The following is a 7,270-nucleotide window of genomic DNA, read 5'->3' as shown; positions in this document are numbered from 1 at the left end:
CGGACTCAACGCGCCCACATTTGGCCTGAAGAGCCTACGCGTACATTCAAACATTGCTTGAGCAGTGTATTGCGCCAATGCTGCGAGATGACCGCCGTGTTGAGAACATGGTTAACTTCGGCCACCTGGAGTTCTTTAATTTGCACAGAAACCTCAAGGACGTTTCCGCATTTCACCTGCATCAGAAATACTTACTCCGCAGCCACGAATAGAACCCGCGCTCTTGTGCTGTATTGCAGAACGCCACTGCCGCTATACACGCGAACGCCGGGACCAATACAAAAATCCAAGTGTGCATTTGCGGCTTTTTAATAGCAAGTGCAGTCCACAATTAGGTACGCGAAACGCAAATAGTTACTGGAAATGCCACTGGCGTTGTTTCTGCCAATCTTATCCCTCAGGTCGGCACCGACGATGCTGAGTGGTTGTCTCTAGCACTAGGCCCGAGAACGTAGGTGTAATGCCGGCTGCGGTGGCCGCGAAACAACGCAAAAGGTGCCCGTGTGCTGTGTGATGTGAAGAATCCCATGTGGTCTAAGTTTGGAGCCCTCCATTGCGGCATCTATTAATGCCCATATGCCCCTTCGGGACATTAACAGCACAATTTGCTTTTTTTTTGCTCAAATGCGGCCTGAATAGCCATTCTGTTGAACAAACAAATTTATTACTACAATTATCCTCTCTGAGAGATGTGATTTCCTGTAGTCACTAGGTTACGCACAAAACACAGTGAATCACAACCTACTGGGCTACTTTCGTGTAATCAAGAGCCAAGACCGTGACTGCAATTGTGATGATCACTGCATTCGTTTATTTGGACGATACACTGAGCGAATCATCCTCTATCATCTAGGATGAGCACAGCTTGGCCTGTTTCTTTTTTTCTTGACACTGCTTTGTCATGACTGCATTGGTGTGCTTACAATGCTGCCTCATACGCATGCTGACGTAATAGTGGAGGAGCTGTGCGAGTACTTCTTCCTTGTGATCAGCACATGGGAATGTCATCGTGTATGTATCTATCACTGCGTCTATGGTGTCCCAGTACACCGTGTGGCAGTCTGCATAGTCAACAAAAAACCGCTTCGTATGCTTTAGAAGGTCAAATATGTTGACGTTAGGGTGGGTAAGACCCCCTCTGGTCTTCACATTTGTTAGAGCTGCTTCAGCAAAAGAATTATTTTTTACGCTGAAGGCTGACAAGCAAGCAGCGCAGCTGGTAACTCTTCGCATCTTTCTGCACAAAAAACCGGTGACATAATAAAGTATGCAGTCTGTAATTTGCCCTCCGTCTGATTTGTGTTTCCGAACGATATCTTCACATTCCCAGTCTTCTACTGAAACTAGATCGTCTAGCTTTTCTTTAATTTGATTGATGAATCCAGGACATGATGCCACTTTGTCGTCTGTTCTAATGAGGGCCCTGAAATATGACGCATCCAGCAATGGTTCCTCACCCTCGACGACTTTGCAATTGCCCAAGTAAGCTAAACTGGGCTAGTCGGAGCAATTGCATCTTCGAAAAAAAACGTAGCGCGAAACACAAGACACAGGTAAGGTGAAGACAGGACACGAGCGCTCGTGTCCTGTCTTCACCTTACCTGTGTCTTGTGTTTCGCGCTACGTTTTTTTTTTCGAAGATGCAATTGCAATTGCCATACTTCGGAGGTTTAAGGATACTGTAGATCGACAGCGTCTGGTAAAGCTGCATAAAGGTGGGCATCGAAGGGTGATCATTCTGGCTTCCTGCCAACCGTATTTTGCCAAAGAACCGCTCGATAGGATCTTGGTTCATTTTGTTGGTTAGGACATATTTGAAGTTGTGGCAATCAAACAGCACCTCACAAAGATCCAAAGTGGACTTCAATGTGACTCGAAGTCCCTCGCAAGTGCTCTTTGTCAAGAACATGTCTTTTATAATGTTGCCACTTTCCAGTTCTCTTTCCCAGCTGTCCAGCCAGTCAATTCCATGCTTGAGAATTGCGAGGTCTCGGCTGTTCCTTGTGATCCCTTCTGCTGTAAATCGCCTGTTCAGTGCATCAAACAAATTGTTTAAAAACAACGTGAATTCTTGAGTTTTCTCGCTGCCTATGAGTTTGCGGATACCTTGTTCCCGATAAAACTGAATACCCGCCGCCATGGAGCGGCTAAAGACTTGGGTGGCTAACTTCACACACATCTTCTCACAGTTACTCGGGTATATGTGAGAGTGCGTTATTTTCGGGCAGACTTTTAGGCCCCCCGCGTTGGCAACGTCTTCCTTGTAGACTTCAGCATAGTACTCCCACTTGATCCACTGTCCTTCGTTTTTCAAGTATCGCTGCTGCTTAAGTCTATTTCTCACACACTTAAACAAGTGTGGAGTGTCAGAAAACGCAAAAACTTTTCTTTCAGGGTCAACTGGGTGCGTGAACGAGTTGCAGCTCTCCTTGAGGCTTCCATTAACACCTAGAATATTCCACATGCTCCTGTTTGTTGACGCGCCATCACAGACAAACCCATGAATCTTTGCACCGGCTTCTTCGAGCATCACAATAGCTTGGAGAAGCAACTGAGCGAGAATGGAGCCTTTGGTTGCATTTTTTGCTGCGAACACCCCTATAGGTTGAGCGTAGCTATCGCCAAAAGGACAGAACATGAAAACGAGGGCGTGATCAGCGAGCTCATCAGCGTTTCCAGCGTCTGTTGCCAGCCCTACATATGTCATCGTGCGAGAATTGACACGTTTACTTTTTCTAACCTGCATTTCATCGAACATGATAATCCCATGTCGCTTGAAGTCGTCCATTTTTTCTATTTTCCTTTTCAGAGCAGAAAAGAACTTGCTGTCAAATCCCGACTTAAATCCCACCATAGAGACATACCGGCGTATTGTTCGGACTGACGGCAATGCGAGCACTTCGTTTTCCATCAGGAACCTGTAGGCTGCTGGTGACCTGATATGAAGGAGCAAGCAAAGCAGGATCCAGCTGTCCGAGTATCGTCGTCCCTTCTTAGAACCAGTCTTGCCAGCAGCCACACATTCCTTTAACACAAGCTGCTGTGCCTCAGTAAGGTTCGCATCACGAGAAATGCGGTCAAGTGTTTCATCACTTAATTGTTTAAGCTTGGCTTTGCATTTGCTCAGTTCCGCCTCAAGCTTTTTTTTTCCTTTTAGAAGTCGCACTTTGGACCTGTAGCAGGAAATTCTTGCCTTCCGCAAAAGGTCAATGCGGGCTTTTTTGGAAGGGCTGCTTAAAAGACGAATGTGCTTCATTTCTCCTCTCTTCTTCATACGGGAGTAATGTATCCGGAGTGTGTCTTTCAATCTTTCGCAACGGTCGCAACTTGCTTGTTCAAAAAATTACATGCAGTTTCTGTGCCGCCACACGCCACATGCGTCGATATATGCACACTCGGGTTGGATGTTGTGGTACATCTCACCACCGGGGCCCCCAGCGCATACGTGCAGGTTGTGAAACTTGTGAATCACACTCTCCAAGTCGCTTAGGCCGCATGGAACAACATCGCCGCTTATGGCGTTGATAGTTATAGGGTGACCATAAATGAAGGCACCCAGTGACAGCATTCCGCTGGATGAAACTGTAGCATCTAATGACTTCCTCAGGAAAGGTGCCTGGTCGCGTTTCTTCGCCAAAGCCACTTCCGTGAAGACTACAGCCTCCACACCAAAGCTATCAACAACTTGTGTTGCCCACGAGGTTCCTGGAAGTTGAATGCTAGATACATAACTCGAGAAACATGAAAATGTGAGCGGTTCCTTTTCATCTTGGCCGCTGACAGACACTCCCTCGTGACTTTCCTCGACTAATCCGAGGCTGCTGCATGCTGCCAATGGTGCTTCAGTCTGGACGTGACACAATCCATCTGGACCACCCTGATGTGGACTCGTGCGGTTGTCCTGACGAAAAATGAGAGAAATTATATCAGTGGAAATGGATTTAAGGTATCGTTATAAAACATATGCTACTATCAAAAGCAGCCAAACCCAAAAAGCTACAGGCAAAAGTTTCGCGGACTGCTTCAAAAGCTAAGGGCTTAATCATGCTGTATGTTAACAACAGCTAAATTATTTAATGTCCTGGGCTGGGCAGTTACTATTAACCTGTATTGCAAGCAACTGTATCTCGTTATCCAGGGGCACCTATAGGTATCTATGGCATGCCGGGAGGACCGATACGGTTAGCAGAAAGTTATGTACAGGGAACACTAAGCACCTAGAATATTAAGTACCCGGAGCAGTGCAGAAGAGAACAAACCTTAACGTCATGAACGCCAAGGAAGACGGAGGTGGCACTTGAGGAGGTGCCTCCAAGTTCCATGGTGGGAGAAGGGCACGTTCCTTGATCACTCCACTCACATGTCTGCAGTTTCTTCTGAGGGCTCGATGATGGATCGGTGCCTTTTTGTTTTTCACAGACCGTCCCAACGGGCAGTGCGACAGCGGCGGGAGCGGGCCGCTTGCTTGACTGATCGCCACACGTGGCCGTAGACTGTCGTTTTCTAGGAGGCTTTCTTGACCTTGTCGGTTTTGTCAGATATTTCGGACACCCGGGAAAAATACTGGGCACAGCATTCGCCGACAGCACCGGGATCTTCTTCGGTACATTTAAAAGTACCTTGCCATTGAACTCGGCATAGTACGATTTTGATATCATATGCTCGGGAAAGTGCTTCGCGCAGACGTGGTCGCTCGGTTGCAATATCCTATCTGCTCTGGGAATTGCCCGGCGCCAAAGTTCTAAGCGAGCAGGCTCCGACGGAGCTTTAAAAAGTGAAACTTGATCCGGACAACTCCGGTAGCCCGAACTGCAGTTGGGTACGAAGCACTTCTTACCCATAATTGCGTCTAGCAGACTTCTGGACCCGGCTGAAGTTGACAGGTGTGTCACAGCAACAAACAACAGATCACAGACACAATGCACATAGGCCGCGACGACCGTCCATGGCGTCGGCCCGCGCCACCACGTGCGTTTCCACAACTGTCAATCCGCTTGTGCCAAACCGCGACACAAAAAGCTAGTTCTAGCAAAATTTGCTCGTCCACGATGGAAGCTGACGACGTGGAAGCTGAGATCGTGGTGTTCACAGCTTGTGATGCACTCTCTCAGCCCAAAACATCGACCAACGCAGCCTAAAAGGGCACCTAAAGCAGGGCACGCCGGAGAAGGGAATATACGGCTCTGGGCACGCCGCTTGCCGCACCGAAAGCGAAGGGCCTCTAGGGTGCCTCGATGCCAGCGCATCGAGGCACCCTAAGGGCCTCTAGAGGCCTCTGCTCCGCAGCGCCCCCGCGCCGCTGCGCTCGGCGCATGTACTAGAGGGCGAACACAATCTGTGCGCGCTCTCCGCCGCGGCGGGCGGCCAGTGTCAACACCTAAATATATTCTTACACCGTGGCAGCACCCCAAACCGGCCCTCAATGGTGACGCACGCGACCGGCAGACAGACACTGCCCTCCTGGGCCACCTGCCGGATCCACGCGTTTTCCCCAGTGAAATCTTTCGGTGAAACGAACGAAGGGTGCATTACATTCATTGTGGCGGCGGAGTCGCCCAGGACGCGACACCGTCGCTCATTCTGTCCTTTCGCGCATGTACGGCTCTAGTAGGCGCATATTTTACTCGTCGAGAGTAGTGAGCGAAAAAACCAGCCTAGTCCTTCGACAGCCACTCGCGATATGCCCTGGCTCGTTACAGCGGAAACAGACTGCTGGTATGCTCGCCTCGAAGGCTTTAGCACGATCCTTCTCTTTTTTTTCTTTGTCCGCGTCATTTCTACCAACCGAGTCTTTTTCGCGGTTCTCCTCATCTGCCCCTTTCTCTACCCTCGGCGGGGCCGCTCTATTCTCGTTCCGCACTGGGCGCCTCCTGAACTCCCCTTAGGGCTTTGTTCCTGCCCGTAAGCTTTCCTTTCCTGTTTCGCGCCTGACCTGGAACTCTTCTGCGAGTTCGGCGGCGCGCTCTAAGCTTTTCTTTTCGGGCCTGTCTTGCACCTAGAGCCGCGTTTCCTCATTTAGACAATTGTAAAATTGTTCTAGACAGATTTCTGCCACAACTTTGTCACGGTCCTGATAAACCTCCGCGCCATTGAGCCATTCGATCAGATTTGCCTTAAGATAGTAGGCAAAATCTGGGAATGACTCAGACGGCCGCTTCCCCGTGGTTCTGAACCGTCGAAGGAAGGCGTCGTCTACCAGGCGGTACTTTTTCAGCAAGGTGGCTTTCACTTTACCGTAATCATCCGCCTTTTAGCCGAGCAAGCACGTCGGCAGCCTCACATGGCAGAACCGTCGAAAGGTATTGAGGCCAAGTTGTGCGAAGAAATTTTTGGTTTTCGCACGTGCGCTCAAAGTTTACAATGAACAGCCCGACATCTTCGCCCATTTTGAAAGGTGACAGAAGGTCTTTCATTTTGGGCGGCTTCGATGACTGACTGCTCACAGCAGAGGCCGTGCCGGCATTTGCTGCTTCTGCCTGAGCTGCAGCTAGCTTCACCTCAAGTCGCTTCCTTTCTAGCTCCACCTCATCTTTCCTCTGTTGTTCCTCTAACTCCTCTTTTCTTATTCGCTCCTGCAATTCCAATTTTTCTTGTCTTTTTCGTTCCTCCAATTCCTCTTTTCTTTTTCGTTCCTCCAATTCCTCTTTTCTTTTTTGTTCCTCTAACTCCTCTTTTCTTTTTATTTCCTCCCAGTGCTCCACTATCTCCTCGTCCTCAAAACCGAGGTCCTCTATCGCACTGACAACCTGCAGTTTCTTCATTGTTTCCCCGCAATGAGTCCCTAATTCTCCAGATAAGGAGATCAGGTCCATCTTACGCAGCTTTCGCCAGTCCATGACTGCCCTTAAAGGTGCACTGAAGAGGATTCTGAACATGTCTTTTTGCCGCGGGAACTCGATCCACTCGTTCCTAGCATTCTTAGAAGCAGTGACTTATTGCCCTGTGTGGCCGATTTCCCCAATTAAAACGAATTAACGTCCGGCTCCCGCCTTTTTTTTTAATTCTGCCTCGTACGGTGGGCGGAGTCGACCAACGCGTGGAGCGCCTTTCACTCAGTCCCGTGGAGGCTTTGCTTTCGCTTTATTTTGTTTTTTAGGTTTCCATGAATAAATAGTTTCATTCGCAGATAATATAGCCGCAAAATAAGCCCGAAGAAATAAAAATACGCGCGGACTATTGGCTACTACGGACTACTACGTATTACTCCGTCGATGGCAGAGCGGCAAGCCGCCACGGGACTGGGTGAAAGGATCTCCACGCGTTGGTCGAC

At 49.0% G+C, this 7,270-nt stretch overlaps 1 pseudogene; it reads right to left on the bottom strand.

The window, feature by feature from the left end:
- Positions 1-5,620: 5,620 nt before the first annotated feature.
- Positions 5,621-6,836, bottom strand: LOC149357416 (uncharacterized; annotated as a pseudogene).
- Positions 6,837-7,270: the final 434 nt, after the last annotated feature.

This window comes from Amblyomma mixtum, chromosome 3 (genome assembly GCF_055824585.1).
Source record: "Amblyomma mixtum isolate Tamu chromosome 3, ASM5582458v1, whole genome shotgun sequence".
NCBI lineage: Eukaryota > Metazoa > Arthropoda > Arachnida > Ixodida > Ixodidae > Amblyomma > Amblyomma mixtum.
The sequence above is the reverse complement of the archived record's forward strand: the minus strand, read 5'-3'. Positions and strand labels throughout refer to the sequence as shown.